Genomic DNA, 21,201 nt, shown 5'->3' with positions numbered 1-21,201 from the left:
GTCATTAGTTTGCCCTCTCCACCACCTTTGCTGGTTTTAATGTTGCCAGCTGGTGGCTTACACATGAGAGAAGGAATAATATGAAAAGCACCCCACCATCCTTAATGGAGGCAGACTGAAATAGAAAGGACTTAGGTTCACCCCAAAAAACCAACAGGGATGGAGCCAAACCTCCTTTTTCTCTTGAAAAGAAGTACCACAGACACAAGGCCACCACTGAGCAGATCCTGTCTCTTGTACCAGGCAGTCGGATCCTGATGTTAGCAGGATGTCTGCGGCCAATCCTGGGCCAATCCTGCAGATGCATGGGCTTATTCAAGTAACCTAATCCCATAGTCTTTAGCACTTCAAAGAGAGAAATGACAGCATTTTGAATTTGGCCTGGAAGTGAACCAACGTAGCTGTTCTAAAGTCAGTGTAATATGCTCTGATCATCTACCCGCCCTCCCCACAAGCATCCGGGTAGAAGGTGAAGCCTCTGAACTGTTTTAAGACAGCACTACATGAAGTGCATCACAATAGGCTCATCTGGATGGAGCCAGGGCACGAGTCACTGATGCCTCTATCTGTTATGCGTTCTACAGCTATGGATACATGAAGAATGTTTATACATCAACAGGGAAAAGTCCTCTGTGTCTCATACTTACTTTTATTCCCCTTTCCACCTTTCTTTTTTTCACACCTGTGCAATTGAACTTAGATTTCCCTTTCCTGTGCATTCCTGCTGGAGATAGCAAAATCCTGTCCTGGTAAGTCAGGCTTTGTGTCATGCAAATTACCTGAATGCCTACGTTATAAATTAAAAACAAACCTGGGAGATGGGAGGGGGCAGGCGAAAGAACCGCAATGCCTGCAAATTATGAGCTAATAAGTTTCAAATATTGTGCATAGCTATTTACTCTGCAGTTCAATAAAGAATATAGTCACCATGGAAACAACGACATTACATGTGTATGCGACTTCAGAGATGCAGAGCATTTTTATTTTTTATTTATTTACAAAAAGACACTTAGCAATATGGCATTTGGACTGCTGAGTTTTAAACACGTTTTAAATGACCTTTGAAAATCATGACAAACAGGTAACTAAGATCTGAAAAAGGAGGATAGTTGAAATAGGGAAATGGCTTGCACTGCCTCCCCGAACCCCCAAATTTCATTTTAAATAGAGGTCAGGTGAGGAATTAATGAACCTGATAGCACAAAGCACACATTCTTTGGGGCAAGCTTATTGCATAATTCCAAAGGATAGTTGTCTTCTCTGGCTTAATGAGCTCTATGCAGCAGTGTGACATTCAACTTAGAATAGAAGGGTTTTAAAAAGAGAGAGACAGGAGTCTGGTCAAAAGGATCCAAAAGTCAAAAGTAAGGAAACGACAGTCCTTAGGCTCAGCAAGGAGGCTACCTAAGCATGCCATAATTGAATCACAAAAGTTCTGTGTATCCCAAAATAAAAACAAAGCGGGAAGTCAGGGCTTAAACAATACAGAATGGTTAAGTGGCACGGTTCACAAGATTCCTAAAGCCAAACAGGCAATCTCCGGAAAATTAGGGAACTATGCTCGTGACACTAATTAAACAGGACAAATGATCCAGTAGTCCCAGTTTGCCTGGGACTGCTGGGGAAGAAAACACCTTTTTATAATCTGAAAATCCCAGGCCTTCTTTTCCATCCCTGACATGCTCAGCTGGCATGGAAGCTGACAACAACACTTGCCTCTCGCTCAGGTGTCTGTGGAGGGAGAGTAAACAAACAAACAAACAAACAAACAAACAAACAAACAAACATTATTGCTCTCCTCTGAACCTTTGCCTACTACTACTACTACTAAATTTTTATTTGTATCCCGGCCGAGGCCGGGCTCAGAGCAGCTAACATCATAAAAACAACACAATATGCATAAAAACAGACATCAATTAATTAAAATACATCTTAAAATTAATTCAGACAAGTTGGAATTGAGAGTGGTTAATACTTGCCAGGACCAACTGTTCCCACTGATCATACAAGGAGCGGGTTGGGGGCCTCCTTCGGGCTTGTTTTATACAAAGGAAAGTTAAGACAAACTGCATCCTGCCCAAAGGCTTGGCAGAGCCCTGCATTGCAGGCTCTGTGGAAAGATGTCAAATCCTGCAGGGCCCTGGTCTCTTGTTGGAGAGCGTTCCACCAGACCGGGGCCACAGCCGAAAAGGCCCTGGCTCTAGTCGAGGCCAGTCTAATTTCCCTGGGGCCCGGGATCTTCAAGGTGTTGTTAGCAGACCATAAGGTCCTCCGTGGGGCATTCCAGAAGAGGCGGTCCCGTAGGTATGAGGGTCCTAGGCTGTATAGGGCTTTAAAGGTTAAAACCAGCACCTAAAACCTGATCCTGTACTCCACCGGGAGCCAGTGCAGCTGTGATCCTGTGGCAAAGACCCTGTAAGGAGTCTTGCCGCGGCATTCTGCACCCACTGGAGTTTCTGGGTCAATTTCAAGGGCAGCCTCACGTAGAGTGAGTTACAATAATGAAGCCTGGAGGTGACCATCACATGGATCACAGTGGCTCGGTCAGGGCGAGAGAGGTAAGGGACCAACTGCTTAGCTCAGCAGAGATGGAAAAATGCCACCTTTGTTGTAGCTGTAACCTGCACCTCCATAGAAAGGGAGGCATCGAAGATTACACCCAAACTCTTGACGGAAGGCGCTGGCACTTATTGCGCCCCCACAAGGGATGGGAGTTGGCCCCCCCAAAACCCATATCGTGTCAACCCAGCCAAAGGACCTACACATCTCTTAAAAATGTGACACCCAGAACTGAACATGGTATTCCAGGTGAGGTCTGTCTAATGAGAAAGACAGTATAGCATAGTGGTTAGAATCTCAGGCTAGGATCTGGGAGACCTCCTCACTTCACCGGCCAGTCACTGCCTCTCCGCCTAACCAACCTCAAACAGTTGTTGTGGGGATTAAATGAGGGGAAGCACCACGTATGCCAGCTAGAGCTCGTTGGATAAGAAGGTGGGATATAAATGCAGTAAATACAATAATAAATAAATAAATAAAGGGACACGGGTGGCGCTGTGGGTTAAACCACAGAGCTAGGACTTGCCGATCAGAAGATCGGCGGTTCGAATCCCCGTGATGGGGTGAGCTCCCGTTGCTCGGTCCCTGCTCCTGCCAACCTAACAGTTCGAAAGCACGTCAAAGTGCAAGTAGATAAATAGGTACCGCTCCGGCGGGAAGGTAAACGGCGTTTCCGTGCACAGCTCTGGTTCGCCAGAAGCGGCTTAGTCATGCTGGCCACATGACCCGGAAGCTGTATGCCGGCTCCCTCGGCCAATAAAGCAAGATGAGCGCCGTAACCCCAGAGTCAGCCACGACTGGACCTAATGGTCAGGGGTCCTTTTACCTTTACCTTTTTACTGCCTTTCATCTTGGTTTCTCTGGCATTTTCATGTGCTCATTTTACTCTCTTGAATTTTTATGTCTCTTGGAGAGTATGATCCCTCCCCCCCCCCCGACTCTTAAAAAAATTAATGCTGCTTTGGCATTTGTGGATTTAGTGATTTTATTTCATTTTCCTGTTTTTCAGCACATTGCCCAGCTATTGGCCATCTAATAAATACAGTAAATGAAATAAATAAATAATGTGGAGCAATTGCTTCTCGTGACTTGGAAACTATGGCTTTATTAATACAGCCTAAAATCACATTAGCCATTTCTTCTGACAGCCACATCGCACTGCTGACTCATGTTCAGTTCTGAGTTCCTTTCCCATATGTACCACTGCCAAGCAGCCAAATGTCTCCCTGCCCTATACCTTTGAAGGGATTTTCAGTCTTTTAGCTCTGAGAATCATTCACTGATATTTCCTGGTCTTAATTCAGAGAGTCTGTCCACCGAATGCAGGGGTAGAAAGGATGTTCAGCTAGAGCCTGAGTAATGGAATTTTCAGAGAAGTAAATACATTGCAGTGAAGCAGAGAAGTTGCTAATATTTTTTAAAGGATATAATTTATCTCATTTTGTGTTATTATCTTGGGTTATTCTTCACACCTGAAACGTGAGAAACAGCACCTGTGCAATGAATACACAGAGACTAAGCTCAATACCTTCTTTGTAGCTTGATAATAAAACAATAGATTTAAGAACAGTACAGATTTTTTTGTGAGAGATTCCAATGTGGTTAGTTACACAATCATTTCACTATGGAAGCGAGTTTAAGTACAATTATTTTTGGCACAACAGAAGGGCAAATGATTCAAAGAGAGAAAGTGCACAGACAAAAACAGCAGATGGGAACCTTTTATTTTATTTTATTTTATTGAATGAACAATTATATTTAATAGAATGGAATATCATAATGAGGGAGTAGTTTTTATTTAAGATTAATGTTAGGTGGCAATGGCTGCAGATTACTGTAATTTTAGGAAGATATATTTGAGGTATGACCAATTTATCTATTTTTAAAAATCTATGATTTTCTATATACAGGAATTTCCAAACATACAAAGCATCAAAGGCAGCAAACTTTTTATTAAGCACTATATTGAAAGATTTTAGTCTTTAACTTGAGACAGAGGAGATCTGGGGATTTAAATTCATTTGATATCAGATGGTAGCTCACGTTAGGTTCAACACGCTCCCCAGTTTGCATATGACCAGTTGATTTCTTCATTCAACTAAATTGTTCCTCATATCAGTATATTTATTTTTGTTATAGAACCTTACCAAATTAATAAGTTATTGTTAAGTTAAATTATCTAACACATCTGTATGGTTCTGGAAAATGTTGACAAGCTTTTTTCTGTGAACCTGCACAGTTCCTGGAAAGACCTCTAAGTGTCTTCAAAGCCAAAATGAAATGTTCAATTTACCAAAACAGCTACAACAGTTGAACAGACTGAACTGTCTACAATACAGCAAGGTCTGTATTATTTCTTGAAAGACAATTAGGGTCAGACTGATATAATGCTTTTGACACTGGTAATTTTGGGAAGGTACAATAATAGAGAAGCTACATAAAATGAGCATTGTATGTTACTGGCTGCAAAGAAATGCAGCAATATTTGTGATTTTTTTTTTTACTTACTGAAATACGGTGCTCAGTGAACACACATATTGGAAGCAGGTTCACCTCACCCTCTATGCACAATTAAACATTGAACAAATTGCATGGACATGAAGTTATAACAAGGGATAGTCTCTAAATAATTTTTGTGAGCAGTTAGTGACCCAATCATGCTTGCATTATGGTGGAAACATAGGTGATCCTTTATGAAATCCACAATCCTCAAATTATGTACCCTTCTAAGGAAAAAAAAGCAGCTAGGAGGCTTACCTCACAAAAAGTAAATGGGCTAAGCCCCTTCTGTTGCAGCGTAAGAGGAGCTCTGAGCCTGGATACAAGGTATAAACTTTATACAAGGTAGAAAGCTTTGGCCTTATGTGGCATTCTAGGAACCCCAATGTCAAAACACCCACTGTACTTTGAGTTCAGCTCACAAGTGGCAGGGGGCATCCAAACAATCAAATCACCAGTACCAAAGGAAAAGGTAATGAAAACCAACCCAGGCCCGAACATCGTGATCAACCTCAGTCATAGTCACAACCCATCAGTTCAGGAACCCCTGATTCAAGATGTCCAGGGTCTGTACCCTAAAACCTTGCACCTCCCATGTCCTCCAAAGAACTAAGTCAATGGATGCCAGGAACTTGCACATCCATGTCTGCCCATCAGCACAGGCAACGAACCTGAAGAGGATTTTTCAGAGAGGAGTGTTTGTTCCTTTAAGGTTTTTGTGGGATGTGAAACACAAGAGCAGTCAAGTACAACATCCCTAGAGTGGACATAAAAGGGGATGTCTGGACTAGCCAGTCAGAACTTCATGTTTCTCCTAAGCTGGGACAGACTTCCTCTGCATGTAACTAGAGGTTAGCGTGACCTCACCTGCCCAGGTAACAAAAGAGCAGGACTGGTCAGCCATCTCTCTCTCTCTGACTACATTCGTCAAAGAAGCAACATCTGCTTAGCCTAAGATGCTCTCTTGGCTTCCACCCAAGAGAGGACAAAGGGACTAATTCTTTATGGGATAGTTTCCAGGTGTACAGTGGTACCTCAGGTTAAGAACTTAATTTGTTCTGGAGGACTGTTCTTAACCTGAAACCTGAGGTACCACTTTAGCTAATAGGGCCTCCCGCTGCCGCCACGCGATTTCTGTTCTCATCCTGAAGCAAAGTTCTTTACCTGAGGTATTATTTCTGGGTTAGCGGAGTCTGTAACCTGAAGCGTCTGTAACCCGAGGTACCACTGTATATTACTTCTGTAACTTAAGTCTGCCTTCTGGGATCCATTTGTGAACAGAATGTGAGTGAGTAAACTATTTTAATACTTTTATAGGAGACTGTGTCGTGTCTATCTTTTTATGAGGGACTAAAGGGGCACGAGTGGCGCTGTGGGTTAAACCACAGAGCCTAGGACTTGCCGATCAGAAGGTCGGTGGTTTGAATCCCTGCAACGGGGTGAGCTCCTGTTGCTCGGTCCTTGCTCCTGCCAACCTAGCAGTTCGAAAGCACATCAAAGTGTAAGTAGATAAATAGGTACCGCTCCGAACAGCTTGGCAGGTTTCTGGAGGAAACATCGGCTTTAGATCCATTTCAGTCTGGTTTCCGTCCTGGTTTCGGGACCGAGACGGCTCTGGTCGCCCTAACAGATGATCTCCGTAGACAACTGGATCGAGGCGGGTTGGGACTGCTTATTTTCTTAGATCTGTCAGCAGCCTTTGATATGGTCGATCATGATCTTCTGGACCACCGCCTCACCGACGTGGGGATACAGGGCACAGCCCAACAATGCCTGTGCTCTTTTATCTCTGGTCGGGGACAGAGGGTGGCGCTAGGGAGGGAGATGTCATCGCACCATTCCTTGGTGTGTGGAGTGCCGCAGGGTGCAATCCTCTCCCCGATGCTTTTAAACATCTTTATGCGCCCCCTTGCCCAGATTGTTCGGAGCTTTGGGCTGGGTTGTCACCAATATGCTGATGACACTCAGCTCTATCTGCTGATGGATGGCTACACTGACTCGGCCCCGGACACACTGACCAGATGCTTGGAGGCTGTAGCTGGATGGTTTCGTGGGAGCCGATTGAAACTAAATCGTTCAAAGACAGAGGTCCTCTGGCTTGGTCGGGATGGCATGGGGATGAGGGACCTTCTCTTGCAGGGGCCCAATTAGTACCAGTGCCTTCCGTTAAGAGTTTGGGTGTAATCCTTAACGCCTCCCTTTCCATGGAGGCGCAGGTTACAGCAACAGCTAAGGCGACATTTTTCCATCTTTGCCGCATTAAGTAGTTGGTCCCTCACCTTTCCCGCCCCGATCTGGCCACAGTGATCCATGTGACAGTCACCTCCAGGCTTGACTACTGTAATTCGCTCTACGTGGAGCTGCCCTTGAAACTGTCCCACAAACTCCAGCGGGTGCAGAATGCTGCAGCGAGGCTGCTCATGGGGTCCCTGCCATGGAAGCATATTCACCCAGTGCTTTACCAGTTGCACTGGCTCTCGGTGAAGTATAGGGTCAGTTTCAAGGTGCTGGTTTTGACCTTTAAAGCCCTTTGTGGCTTAGGGCCCTCATATTTACAGGACTGCCTCTCCTGGTATGCCCTGCAGAGTACTTTAAGGTCCATGAATAACCATAGTTTAGAGGTCCCGGGCCCTAAGGAAGTCAGACTATCTTCCACCAGGGGAGAGGCCTTTTCAGTGATGGCTCCGACCTGGTAGAATGCTCTGTCCCATGAGACTAGGGCTCTTCAGGATTTAACCTCCTTCCATCGGGCCTGTAAGACAGAGCTATTCCGTCTGGCCTTTAATTTTAATTCAGCCTGATCTTTTATTTCCCTTGCCTTGCCTTCTCTTCCCTCCCCCTCCCCTTTTATGACGATTACCCGCTCTGAGACCCCACAGCTAATTCTCCCCTGGCCTCCTTGCTGGCCCAAGTAGGACTAATTCAGCCAGCTAGCCCTGGTGACTATCTAATGCTTATTAGATGGATTTTCCCCAAATTGATTTTTGAACTTTTAATTTTATTGTTATTCGTGTTTTTATACTGTATTTTATGCTGCTTCTACAATTAAGTGTTTTAAATTTGTTGTTAGCCGCCCTAAGCCCGGTTTTCTGAACCGGGAAGGGCGGAGTAAATTTTTTTTTTTTTTTTTAAAAATTATTATTATTATTATTAATATGGGTTTTTAGGCCTTTAAAATATCCCTTTTAAGTTTCTTCTGAAGTTTCCCTTTTCTTCCCCTTAGCATAGAAAGGACCACACAGTTTGGTAAGTTAAAATGATTTTTACTTACAAATTCTTCAAAGGTCAGATTCATGTGCTTTTCCATAAAGCAATCAGGAAACACAGGCAGCAAAACTTAGCTTACAAAAGATGGAGGAATGCTCCCAAATTATTGGCTTAGAAACACAAGAATGGCTTGTAAGCCATACACATGATCTCAGCCTGGAGCAGCCAGGTCAGATCTTCATTACATATAGAGTTCACATGGTAGACTAAGTGCTTCCAAATTATTTGTATACAAAGACAAAGATGGCTTTGTTAAAGCCACATGGCCAACTGGATTTGGCAAGATTAGCCCAAACTTCCTTCCTGGTTGGTTACATGATGGAAAAGAGGGAGAGAGAGAAGAAACTAATACATTTGACTTCTTTCTTTCCAAGAAGGCTATATAGTTCTGATTTATCCCACATTAATGGCTTATAGTTGCCTATTTCTCTTTTCACCTACATTATTGGATATCTGAGTAATGGAAATTCCTGCATTATTCCGTGGACACTTCCAGGAGCAAAATATTTCAGGATGAGTGTATGTAGTGTCTGTCTAAAATGGAACATGAATTTTCTGCTATATACGGAAAATATATATGCTGTTAAGAAATAGAAATGTTGGCTTGGCTTGGTGTTGCTACAGTTAAATGCCATTATGCTGAAAAGGTTGTATCATAAAAGGAACTCATATTTATCTGACAATGCATTACACTCTGTTGATAATTTTTAAACTAAAGTTGGTCGTATTGCAGTCATAGTATGTTCTTAAATTCCTTTTATTGTTGAGGTGTAATCGTCCTTTTGTTCATGCTCATCTTTGCTCTCGGCACAGTGCATATAATTATAGCTTATTAGGGTTTAATCTTCCAAATGTTTTTGAAATTTGTTCAGCACAATGTGTTTCTGAAGAGACTGTTATTGCCTCAACTCATCACAGTGAGGTAGTAAATGGAGAATATCTTGTGACAAATTTCCTTGCAAGACTAATTTGTTTCAGAAGCTGGAATGTGAAATGGCTCGACAAAACGCAAAGTTATGGGTCAAGATTAGGGGCCTTAGAGAAATGAATTGAGATGGGTGAGATCTTCCACAGCCCTGCTTGCCGTGGATTGACTAATAAATGAACTGAATTTTCCTCACCACCACCCCTATTGTTTTCTGAAATTACATAGTTTATTTTCTGAGGGAATCTAGTGTTCAGAAAATAAGGCTGCCCCCTCCCTCCCTCCCTTGCAAACCCTCCCCAATTCCAACAATCACTCGTTAAAAATGCTAGGAAATAACCGAGGCAGCAATTAGAGCAGTGTTTGGAAATCCAGAGATTAAGAAACAAAACCTGCTCAGGGTTGCAGTACTTCAGTTGACTGTCCTAGATGGACACTACATTTGGGGCATTCATGTTTGGTTTTAGAATACCATGCAAAGCTCCTCAGAACAACAACACAGCAAGGAATCTTGTATCTCTATGGAGTATGGAAGGTGCTATGAGAAACCAATTGGGAAAGAACAGTAGGGATGGTAGTAGCAGCATGTATGGTGGAGTGGAGCCAGACTCCTGACCCTGGTATAACTGATGCCTCCCTGGATTTGGATGGTGCAGGTTGGTAGTGAGGTTAGGGCCATGTGGTTGCTCTGGCAGGATAAGCTGGGGAGGAGGGCCAGGCAGGCCTCAATTTATTCCCCCAGGTGTGGACCCAAGCAACACCCATTGGCCAGTGCGGCCCGCCCTATGAGGAATTCCTGCAACCAAGCCTGCCTGCAATTGGCCAAGCTGGAGGCAGGCTTGCAATCCTGCTGCATCACGGATATGGTGGTGGCTAGGCTGCAATGCGACCTAATGTCACGCTTCAGGGAATCGGCTTCCTCCACCCAGTAGATAAGCAGCACAAAGGAAAAGGAGTCTTCTTACCAGTTAGAAACTTTAATAATCACAGAAAGAGAACAAAGAACCCATCTCCTAGGATTGGCGGTGCTCCCAATTAAGGATCCCACCCACTTACGTCCCAATTAATCTATGTCACTTCTACATCTTGTAATCTGAGTTTGTACCCTCTGCGCTTTGTGTGCTTTTTGTTCTGCCACTTTCCAAGCTCTTCTTTACCTTTGGGAGAGCAGAGGAATGCTTCCCAGAGACAGTGAATCTGTTAACTCTCTCTCTTCCAGTGTTACTTCTCCTGGCTGTTCCCCACCCAGTATTTCCCAGCTTCTGCCTTTTGAACTATGTCCCTCTGCAAACCACTGTTCCAAATCTATACTGTCCTCCTGCTCCTGGGAGGATTCAGGGTCCGGATCGAGAGCAGAGGGAGGAGGAGGCTCCCACCATTCCTCCTCAGTGCAGCTCTCCTCAGCATGGTCCCTGACACCTGACCATTAAAGGTAAGCAGACCCGCCACCAAGCCTTTTCTCCCATTGGTGCAACCCAGTGATCCTGAAAGCATTTTCACCTTTGCCCCATCCAGGATGTTGGTGTCAGGAGGGTGACTCTACTGCTCCACAGCTTCACACACCCACCCCACCACCCATGAAACTGATGAGGGATGAAATAGAGATCCCTGCATCTCTGACTACTGGTATAGGAAGTTATTTTTATTTTCATCCCTGGCCTTTCTATTTGTAACTGAAGGACTTTGTCCCATCCTGATGATCTGAGTAGTTGTGTGAGTTCTGGAGTGCAAAGGAGTGCAAAGGCTATCCACAGTAGTGTCAGATTGAGGGCCACTGCGGGGTAGTGGTTAGAATATCATGCTGGGAATGTGAAGGCCCACATTCAAATCCCCACTTGGCTATGATGATCACTGGATGACTTTGGAGTGGTCTATCAGTCTCAAATGTCTCCCAGGGTTGCGAGCACAGAATGGGGTTATATATGCCGCTCAGAGCTTGAAGTTTCCCACTAGTAGTTTACCTGGATTAGCCAATAGAGCAGGCACATGCAGATGACTTGGTCACAGTCAAATCAAATCAAATACCGTTATTGGCATCACACTTGGTCACAGTCTTCCCTGGGACGTCAAAATTTTAATTAAAATACTTTTAGAATCATAGTAATTAGTTCTAAATTGGTCTGCGTACATCTAAATTAGCTTGTGCAAATTTTATTCAAATCTTTGCTTGGTGGTGCTTTTGGGGGCAATGCATCAGCTGCCCACCCTGAGAAGAAATCCATTTGCACACACAAGCCCCTCTAGAGAGAAGAACTGGGGCAACTTCCATCTCAGAACTCACCCTATCTTTGGATATCCCCTTCCCAAATTATATAACGGATGCCCATACGGATGACACGCGCGAGCGACGCCCATACTAACTGCACGCGTGCCCTTGCCACTCTGCAGCTGGGGGAGGCAGCGGGCCATCTTGTCACACACACACCCCGAGTGGTACCCAGGGCGACCCACCCCCTCCACCCCCCTTTGTAAGCCCCTGACTGCTGCTGCCTTTCCACCACCAGCAAGCAGCAGCTAACACATAAGACAGCTTCCTTACTCTGCCTAATGGTAGGGCTGGTCCTACATGGAAGTCCATGTCTTTTGCCTGCTCAGAGCAATTGCGAGAGGCATCTTCTCTCTCTTTTCCTTCGCTAGCTAGCAGGAATTGAACCCTCAGAATTTTTTGCAGCAGAGCAATGCCCTTGCAGCCGTAGAACATTTCTTTGGATAATGCTTGGCATAAATCTTTGTGAGGTTTGTATCTTTAGCATAATTACACAATGATTTTAATGGAAATTCTAAAGAAGTATTTTAAAAAGGAATGGCATATTTTATGTGCAGTTATATGTAAATTTACAGTTATAAATATGCAAGTTTTCTTCTCCACATGGGTATTTGCTTAAGGATCACTTTGATAAATGCAAACAACACTCTTATATTATTTATTGGAAGATTGCTAAGATATATAACAGCAATTGTTATGCCTCTCAGTAGAATTCCCGACTAGAATATACAGTTTTTCTTACTGACTACTGGCACAAAGTTTTTTTCCCCCATTTTATTTAAAAAACCTATTACATTAAAGGAAGCTATTAAAATGCTAATAAAAAGAATGTGTTTTCCTTTTTCTCTTGATTTCCATAATAATGATAACCTCCCACATTATCTTAGGGGGAGGGGGAGATAGAGATAACCACTTTAACAGGCTCCAAGAATAAATACTCTGAAGACATTTAGGGCCCTGTCTAGGCGCAGAGTGTCCTCTGGGAAAACAGTTATGCTGAGGCCACATGTAGGAATCTAATCACCATAGAGTGTGGATAAACTGCATATTGTTCAGTTGTTCCACAGGAGGCACCTGTGAGATGTACCGGTTTGTGGGTCTGATTGGTAGCAAGGGGGAAGACGTTGGTAGAATCTGAGGCAAGAGGAATGCAGTGCAGAATGCTGAATGCCATGTGCCTTTGAACATATGTGGGAAACACAATGGTGTTGCATTCATGTCCTATTTCTGGGCTTCCTACAGGTATCTGGCTGACCATGGTAAGAACAGGATGCTGAACCAGATGGGCATTTGGTCTGATCCACCAGGTCTCTTCTTATGACCCTAGACATAGTTCCATAAAGTTGATTGGATGGCTTCTTACCTCCGTCAGCCTAAGCTTTGGCCATAATTATCTCCTGCTTAGACTACTGCAATGTGCTCTACGTGGGGCTGTCTTTGAAGGTGACCTGGACACTACAACTAATCCAGAATACGGCAGCTAGACTGGTGACCGGGAGTGACTGCCAAGACCACATAACACCGGTCCTTAAAGACCTACATTGGCTCCCAGTATGTTTCTGAGCACAATTCAAAGTGTTGGTGCTGACCTTTAAAGCTCTAAATGGCCTCGGCCCAGCATACCTGAAGGAGCATCTCCACTCCCATCATTCAGCCTGGACACCAAGGTCCACTTACGAGGGCCTTCTGGCAATTCCCCCCCTGCAAGAAGCGAAGTGACAGGGAACCAGGCAGAGGGCCTTCTCGGTAGTGGCGCCTGTCCTGTGGAATGCCATCCCATCAGATGTCAAGGAAATAAACAACTATCTGACTTTTAGAAGACATCTGAAGGCCGCCCTGTTTAGGGAAGTTTTTAATGTTTGGTGTTTTACTGTATTTTTAATATTTTGTTGGAAGCCGCCTTGATGGGTGGGGTAATAATAATAATAATAATAATAATAATATCATCAGGTATAAAGCTTTAAGGAAAGCCCACACTGTCTCATAGACAGGACTCCCATTCTTAGTGCATTCCCTGGATGATTTATTAATTCCCCGCCCCCCCGGGAGACTTAATAAAAAAGTATGAGTATTTCAACATATACGTTGAAGTTCTTTCATCAGGGCTATCTCTGGTGTTCACCACAACCATTTGTCTAAGCAGACAACGACAATCCTTTCCTCACAAGACAGAGAAACCAGTAGGAGAACACTTCACTCTCTCAGGACATTCTATACAAGATCCCAAAGTAGCTGTCATATTACAAAAGAATTTCAGAAATAGACTGGAAAGAGAAGTTGCTGAATTGCAGCTTCTGCAATTCAGCTTCTGGAGAGACCTGGTCTGAATAGAGACATTGGATTCTTATCTCATAATACATGATAAAGCTATTTTTGGCCATCTCATCCCTTGCTTTTTCCTGTAAGACCAATTGCAGTCGTTAACAGACAACATGTCTACCACACCTATCAGCCAATCACCCATTCCCACCACCCTTCTGAGTAATACCCCTCCTCACCCTCTCACTATATATATAAAGGTCTGGTGACTTCTGTTTCAGTGTGTCTGAAGAAGTGTGCATGCACACGAAAGCTCATACCAAGAACAAACTTAGTTGGTCTCTAAGGTGTTAGTGGACAATTTTTAATTTTTTTAATATCTATTTCTTTAGTTGGTCTCTAAGGTGCTACTGGACAATTTTTTTTATAGATTTCTACTGTGTCACACCAACATGGCTACCTAACTGAATCCTTTCCTCTGTCATTCTCTCTCTCTCTCTTTCAATCTTTCTCTCTGGACCTTTTGTGTTTTCATTGGTCTGTTCCAGGGATTGTAGAAAGAATTAAGATTCAGTTGCCATGGCTGGATGTGCTTCTAAGGTGGGGTGACTAGCTTTCCTTTTTAACAAGTGGGGCTCATGCCAGTTTTTTGGGAGGCAGTGGACAGTTTCAGCCAGTGAATTGGCACTGGGGAAAGGGCCAACCCTCTCATACAGTCCCATTGACTCAATCTAATTTGGGTGTCTTGCACAGCTGCTTTGAAGTTTTTAAAATCACATTTCTTTGGTCATGTAGTGTAGCCCTTAAGAGATCATGAGCTGCTGTGATTTTCTGATGCTAAACAATCAGATCTTATCTGCTAATGTGCTGATGGGGGGACCAATAACATGAATTTAGCCATCAGGTTAGTTTCTCCTGGCTATCTTTTCTCATTGTTTCTTTAGAGTATGACTCCGGCTTACTGAAAGTCTTAAGGTAGGTGGAAGGTAGATGATTGGACACAAGAAAATAATTTTAAAGGAAAATGTCATCAACAAAGTCAGAAATAAACCCTACACCCTTAACATCTGCAAAATAAAGTCCAGAAAATCAGTTCTGGGGTGTTGAATGGCTTGGTGAATCTGGGCTGATTTCATTCAGAGGCTGAATCATTTCATGCCTGCTATAATAAATTTGCTACTTATTTTTGGAGAAAATATAGCCTCTTTGGTTCAGTTTAGAGGATGATGGCTTGAATATGGTTCTTTTTTATCTGAATAAGGTTTAATTACAGATGTGAAAGAGATAATTGTGCAGGGCCAACTTTACCATGAAGCAAAATGAGGCAGCTGCCTCAGGTGTTGAGGGGTGGAGGGTGGCAGTCTCCCCCCCCCCATTCCTCCTGAGCCCCCTGGCTGTTTCCATGCTTGTGAGCTGGCACCCCAGCATCAGCAATGCTTGCTTATAGTTTGCCTGGGCTGTCTGTTTGCTTTATTACAGTGTGTGCCCCTGACCAAGCAAGCCAACAAGGAGCCAACCATCCCTGAAGCTCCAAAAGTCATCAAACGTCTGCACACCTTGCTCTGCTCATGTGATACATGGGGGTACCACCACATCTGCATTGCAGCATTTGTTTGAGTAGCAAGCAAGCACCAAGTAATGTGGTGAGTGAGAGGCAACAACGTGTTAGGCCTGCCCTGTGGCCCACAAAGCTAGCCTGCTGCCCTCAGGTACAGTGGAGGGTGGAGGATGCTGCTCCCTTGTCACGTTGAAGAGTCAACTTTCATGAAATGAGGATTGGTCTCTGTGCAAGGAATTGTGGGTGGCTGCCATATTGATTTCACCTTAGGCAGCACAATGTCTTGGGCTGGCTCTGTAACTGGTCTATGCAGATATTGACTCATGCAAAACATAACAGTCTTCGGCCAAGAAACCACTATTTGTCAGTAGGAAAATGAGTCATGTGCCTATACTATTCTGGTTTCATATTTTGGATTATAAGTGACACTTCAACCACAGTTTCCTGGTTCAGATGTTATGAGGATTATTGTTTCAATTAGCTAAGATATAAACACAGCTTCTTCAGCTGACAAACTATGGCTCATCAGTCTTTGATTGTTACATCTGAACTGACTCAATGCCTTCTAGGCAAGTGGATATAAAGTCAACTCATTTAGGTGAAAATTAACTTTGGATTTCGAACTTTTCCAAATTTTCCTGTATAGTTCTCAGCTCAAAAACACACTGAAATGCATGAAAGAAATGCGTATTTTAGGATAAAATGTGTTTGGAAATGTGCACATTGAATTAAATGGTATTCAAGATCATATTTTGTGATAAAATATGTATTTAAATACACATTTACATAAGATGAATGGAGAAATGGCATAGAATGGTCTTATGAGTGACACGGTACAGAAACAGACTGATCTGTCCAACCCTGTTAGTGGTAGTGGTCTACCATCACAATCTTTTGCACATTGCACAGTACTTCCAAGACAAATTCCTAACACCATTTCCATGCAACACAATTGCCTTACAGTCAGTGCTGGTTCAAGACATTTTGGCACTTGAGGCGAACCACAAATTGGTGCCCCCCTCCCCACCTTGGGAAAAGTGGTGAGTAAATATCTACATCAGGAAAAGAGGGGGGAGTTCTACATCAGGAGCTGCTCTCCCTGTGGATGCTGCTGCCTGAAGCGGTTGCTTCACCTTGCCTCATGGGTGGGCTGGGCCTGCTTAAGTGGAGAATGGTATGGACCTCTGGCCGTTGCTTGCTGAGATTGTGAAGTAGCACAAAGCCAGCAAGTATGGAAAGCCAGATTGGGCCAACATAAATTGGCCAAAGTGTGTCATGATGATGCCGAAGTCCCTCAAGCTCTTCCTTCCCATGAGGAGGTCATGGCGAGTGATGGGATGGTGATGGAGGAAACCACATAGGTGGGTGGGGGTTAGAAATCACATGTAAGTAGCAGCAGTTGGTGATAATAACAATGTCAGTATAATCTGCAGCATGGTTAATAGGCCTCCCCCTTTATAAGCAGTGGCTTGTAATTAGTATATACACATAAGCAAGAGTGAGGCTTTATCAACAATCCAGTGAGCAATGTTGTGCGCATAATGCGACTGCAATTCCAGGATTCCTTGTACTTAGCGGCAAGCTCAACTTATCACAGGCTGTTTTTAAGTGCCTGACAACATACTGTAAATTTTTAGAAAGACTGTGCCAATGAATCTTGAATTTGTATTCATTTTCTTTAATTTGTTTATATAGAAAGCATTTCATAATCCGCTTAATACTGCTCATATAGCTCATCAAAGCAGGAGAGGTGCTATGATGTATGTATATTAGCTTCAGAAGCACATCTGTGAGCTCACATTGGATGAAAGGTTATAAACACAATGAATGTTGCTAGGTAACTGTGCCTTTTAGTCAATGTAGTTGTGAAAATGAGGGGCTTTTTTTGCACAAAGATGGCCTATTTGGATAGTACAATGAACAGTTACTTTATTTTCATCTTCAGATATATAATTTTAAAGCAGCACAGCTTCTTTAAAAAAATCTTTGCAGAAAAGTGGCATCCTTTATTCTTTTTAATGTATTTTGTGTTTCAGATGTTCACATTTCGAATAAGAAAACACTATTGTCTATTTTTTTACAATTGAAAAACACACACAATCCATTGTGGCCTTACATTTTGTGGGCAAAGAATCATTAGCTCTAATACTAAGACTGAGGAGTCTATCATAACCATCCGATCTCAAGCACAGCAAAATGACTCCAAGCAGCTAAAATGGCAGCCCTTCATGTTTTGTCTAAAGCTGGGCAAATCCAACAATTGGTTGGGCACAAGAAGGAGCACAGGCCATTGTTACTAGGTTTGGATCTTTAGTGCATATGTGACTTAAGGCTGCAATAATTCCCCCTACTCTCTCTCTCTTTAAATATCTTGACAATACCCACTTTTCCCATGAAACCTCAGCCTTAACCTATCAATTGCCATCACCAACTGAAACAAAGTTACTGGAAGGGCTATAACTTTCCATGCAGATGTTCACAGGTTGGTACCTAGCATCTCCAGGTAAGTCTGGGAGATACCTCTGTCTGCAGCCCTAGTAAAATACTGCCAAGTCAGTGTAGAAAACACTGAACTAGGTGGACCAATGGTCTAACTTCCTTTGATCCCAAAGTCTCTGTACAATGAATTGCATTTCATCACATTTATCCTTTGTTAGTCTTCTTCAAAATGCATTCCTCCTCCACATTTCAAAATATAAATTGTAAGGCTCTTAGGGCAGAGCCTTGGTTATACTCTATATCTGAAATATTATTTTAAATATTTATAGCCCACCTTTCAGCCAAAGGTCCCTGAGTGGAGAAGTGCAAATTTCAAAGGATGCACTTTTTTTGGCGTATTGTTTCAGAACTTGTGAATTAGGTATGTTCTCATTAAAATGCAAACTGAACCAAATTCTCCTTCATCCCTACTGTCAGCTTAAACTTCATGCATCTGTCTAGACCTAACGTGTGTGTGTGTGTTCATGCATGTGTAGAAGAGAAAAAGAGAGAAAGGAGGTAGATGTATGACCATTCCATATAACAAATATTAAACCATTCAGATATCACCCTAATTTAGGAATATTACATTTGCCCCCATCTAAGAAAAGTTCAATATGAGAGGTAGGGAAAATCAGAAAGCTTATTTACACTGGGATGATGAAATAATGCATGCCTCTGAACTTGTTTATAAAACTCTCACTTATTGAATTATCCTATATAAAAGAGGCTTGGCATTTTTTATCCTAATTCCCCACCCCCAGTATTGAGTCTGATCCTGAGAGGTCCTTTGACCTCTCTTAAGCACCTTTTGACATGGAGGAGTGATTTCAGAGGGATGATCTGCATGGGCTACCAATTTTAACACATGCCTCACCTTTCTTGGATCAGGAAATTGATAATTTGTCACCTTCCATTCTCTAACTCCAAACCTCTTCTTAGCTCATTGTCCTTTTGGCTGAGCTTGGCACAAAAATACCACTTTTCACTTTGGGGCAAGGTGCTATCATGCAGTGTTAAGTCAACAGCTTTAGTGACTGACAATTTCAACATTGCCTCCTAATCCTATCTTTCAGTAAGGAGATTGGCTTCTGCAGGTTATCATTGTGTTTGAGACTTAGGAGCCCCAAAGGGGAAATGCTGACAAATCCCTCCACATATTTTCTGAAGGCTTGACATATAAAGATGTCAAAAAAAGGTGCTTGCATTTTACCTTGAGCCTGTTCAGAGTTAGTTTTTAGAAGCAGTCATAAGTCTTCATAAATACTATTATTACTGATTTCTGGGTTGAGCTGTGAACTTTGATTCAGTTCCTCAACTCAGGTGTGTTTGTTTGTTTGTGTGTGTGTGTACACACACACACACATAATCGAGAAAGAGAGAGAGAGAATATGTAATGCTTAACCAATTCATGTTAGATATATCCATTACATATTTTGATCCATGGCAGAGCAATCCTAACTCCTGTCAACGGCCAACTGAAGGGGGGCAGGATAGTGGTTGAAGTCCAGCTTGCCTGGCAGGAAAAAACTCTGCTGGGTAGAAAGTTTGCTTGCCCCAGAGGCTCCCAATTTGCCCACAAAGCTCCACAGGTGTGTTTGGATGTGACTAGATGTTAGGATATGATATATTTATTAGATATTGTCCTTCCTTCCTCACTTTTGTGAGTTCAACAGAGTGCCATCCCTTTGCAGCTGAAAAGGAAAGCTTAGATTAACTAGTTTGGGCCTTTAAGTAATACAGCATGCTTTAAGGCAGATTGGATTTTGCTGGTATATCCCCCTTTTCTCCCACTTAAAATAAAAATCACACACAAAATATTCTTGTAAAATGAAAAAAACCAAAAACATTTACTCAGAATACTTGTTGAAGAGTAACCGATACAGCAGCTTTGTTTAGGCAGGCTTAAAATGGTAATTCACTTACAAAGACATACTTAAGTCCAGCTTAAAAATGTTGTCTGAGCTTGGAGCTCACATTGCTGACTAACAGTAGAAAGAGGAAGATGAAGAAAGAGGATGTGCCCAGGCAGGTAGGAGTATATACAGCTATGCACTCTCCCTGTCAGGGCACAGTGGGAGTGTCTTTCACAGAATCCTCTCTAGGAAGTTTACAGGAAAACTCTGTGAGCTTCAGCTCCTATCATGTGCCTATCTAGCAAAACATGAATTGTTGGTTTGACTGCATTTTCAATATCCCACAAGGTGTAGATGTACAGCCAGCAGTAGGGCCCAACCCAAGGTGTTAACAGGGAATAGCTTGTGTTATGAGCATGTTGGGATATCCTGGTGATGCCCGTGGATGTACTGGATCCTTTGTTCCCATGCTTGGATTCAGAGGTTGGATTCAGAGCAGAAGCCACTTACAATAGTGCTTTCTTACCCCACTGGCCTGCACGCCTCAGAGGATAAAGGGATCCTCACAAAAAATCTAGGATGTGGTAGGAGGGCTGCAGTAGGAAGAGGTAATGAGAGAAAATCAGGGGGAGGCAGCTTGTAGGTGTAGCAGCTCTGCTTGCCCAAGCTGCCTCCATCCAATTTCCTCTGCTTTGCCCCATCCCACTGCAGCCTCTGTCTTTTCTAGTAGGATGGACACCTGCACACCATCGAAAAGAAAAGACAGGTTACTCAAAAAAAGAGGAGACAAGGACAAGAGAACCTGTGATGTAAGCCGATTTCATTCCTTTCCAGCAAAAAAAGCACTGCTGAATTTGATACCTATTTCTTTGGCAAGAGGAGAAGGTGCTGAAGAAGAAGAAGAAGAAGCACTGTCTTTTTGATGCAATGGAGAATTCCTCCTGATTCTTCTTTCTTTAGAGTGCCTTCTCCATTCTTCTTCCTTTCAGCCATGGTTTAACGTTTCTCATGACTGGTGTCATTTATGGCGTCAGGCCCAGGAGTGTCTATTGCCACAATGGCGTGGTGGCCCAGTATCAGTGGGCCAGACCCCTGCATTAAACAATGGCACAAACAAGCCCTACTCACATGTTCGAACAACGCAGAGATTTGCTCTACCCTGATGTCTCCATCCTGCATACAGCACCCATCCTGCACGAATGGATGAATGCACTTAGAAACCGCTTTCCCATTGAGGAAACACATGAAGGCTTCTGACCAGATTCAGCTGAATGTGCTCAGGAACTCCCTTCAAACTTCCCCAATCAATGGGTAAGGGTCTCCTAGGTGGATGGGGACAGAAGACATGAGGCTTGCACACCTGACCCCACTGCCCTCTTCATGTGTGCACTTTGAAGTGGACAATAGTAGTTATATTTTATAGCTGAATACAGAAAAGAGCAGGGGCTAAATGAACCACCCATATGTAGCTATGCATATAATTTGCATGCCAGGTATTTTGTTGCCACTGAATCGTTTCACTTCTTAAAATAAT

The sequence above is a fragment of the Podarcis pityusensis genome (genome assembly GCF_964106645.2).
Source record: "Podarcis pityusensis genome assembly, chromosome: 1".
In the NCBI taxonomy this organism is placed as follows: domain Eukaryota; kingdom Metazoa; phylum Chordata; class Lepidosauria; order Squamata; family Lacertidae; genus Podarcis; species Podarcis pityusensis.
This window is presented reverse-complemented; position numbering follows the sequence as displayed.